Source organism: Silurus meridionalis, chromosome 21 (genome assembly GCF_014805685.1).
Source record: "Silurus meridionalis isolate SWU-2019-XX chromosome 21, ASM1480568v1, whole genome shotgun sequence".
Lineage (NCBI taxonomy): Eukaryota > Metazoa > Chordata > Actinopteri > Siluriformes > Siluridae > Silurus > Silurus meridionalis.
In genome coordinates this window covers 10,538,311-10,540,081 of record NC_060904.1, presented here as the reverse complement: position 1 = coordinate 10,540,081, position 1,771 = coordinate 10,538,311, and positions in this window count along the sequence as shown.

Genomic DNA, 1,771 nt, shown 5'->3' with positions numbered 1-1,771 from the left:
AAGTCAGCACCAAGGACAGGGACCTAGCGACTTGGTGTCACCCAGAAGAGAAAAGAAAGTGCACATGGTCCTTGCAGACAGATTGAAAAATCTATGATGAGTAAATTTGAGGCGACAGATAAACCTACCCCACACTTAGAGAGAGATTACACTCACTGCCAGAGAATATGAAAGAGATACTATATCTATGCTAGTTCTGGTTTTATCTGGTATTTGTACAAGTTAGGTTTGTATAGTAGCTTCCATATCACAGTTGTCATATATATAATTTGTATTTCATTGAGTGAAATAAGTATTTGATCTTGTACCAAATTAGCAAGAATTCTGATTCCCACAGACCCAAGTTAGTCCTGTTCCTTTAGCAAAGTACTTCTAATATCAACATGAACACGCGTCATGCAGCAAACGAACAGAGGCAGAACCCGGAGCACAGTTCGCTTTGGTTTAATGAAATAAAGAGAGCTATAAGCAAAATCACACAAACACACATACACAGCAGTCCAGTAATAGTCCCGAGTGAGATATCCGAGGTCCACAATGTTTAGGGACGAACGCACGGAATGACAGGGGTGAATCCGGGGTGTGCTTTGGGAAACAAGCGCAGCCGTGGAGAGTGTGTGGAGTCCGAAACGGAGGGAACATATAGGGATACGCAAACACCAACATATACGAACATGAACCAAACAAACATGAACCATCAATAACGGACAAAGGAGTAAGTGTGAGTGAGGGGTTTATGTAGGTGCGGTGATGAGTGATAATGAGCCCCAGGTGTGCACAATTAAAGCCGGGAGCTTCAGAGAACACGGAGGCATGACAGCCGCCGAAGGGGGCGTGGCAGGTGGATTCCTGACAGAATGTAAGCAATAAATAAATGGATGACAAAAATAAAAGAAGTGAGAAAACAACAAAAATAGTGATTTATTTTTCATAATATTAACACATCTATAAACATGGGAAAACATAACAAAACCAAATTCCTATATCACAATGGAAGGTAACTGGATAAATATACAATACAATACAATGCAATACAATACAATTATAACAAATGTGCTTGTGTAGCAGACAAAACACTTTCAATCACCACTTTAAACCATTTTTAATTTAAAGGTTTTCTGTGACATTTATTTTAGCATTTTAGAATACTTGTAATGTGTGTAACACAAAATCATCTTCATCTAATTAAACCTCTCTGCCACCATGGGCAAGACAAAAGAGTTTGCAAAAGATGTCAAGGATAAGATTGTAGACCTGCACAAGATTGGATTGGGTTACAAGATCATCAGATTTTTGCCTTGGCTGTATGTTTTCGATCATTGTCATGCTGGAAGACCTATCCACCACCCTTTTTTAGTGTTCTAGCTGAGGTCAGGAGGTTCTCATCCAAGATTCTACAGTGCATGACACCGTTCATGTGGTGAAGTCTTCCTTTACCCTAGCAGAGAAACAGCCCCAAAGCAGAATGTTTCCTCCTTTATATTAGACAGTGGGGATGGTGTTCTTGGGGTCATATTCAGCATTTCTCTGCCTCCAAACACGGCGAGTTGAGTTGATGCCAAAGAGCTCAATTTTGTTCATTCAGTTGTTTTTGACAAACTTCAGACAGGCCTGTGCATGTGCATTCTTGAGCAGAGAGACATTGGTGTGTTCCCACCAAGCTTCTTGCTGATGATCTTTCCAGCCTTGTGCAGGTCAGCAATAATTGTCCCTGACAATACAAAACAAGTTATACAGGTGCATCTCAATAAATTAAAATATCATTAAAAAG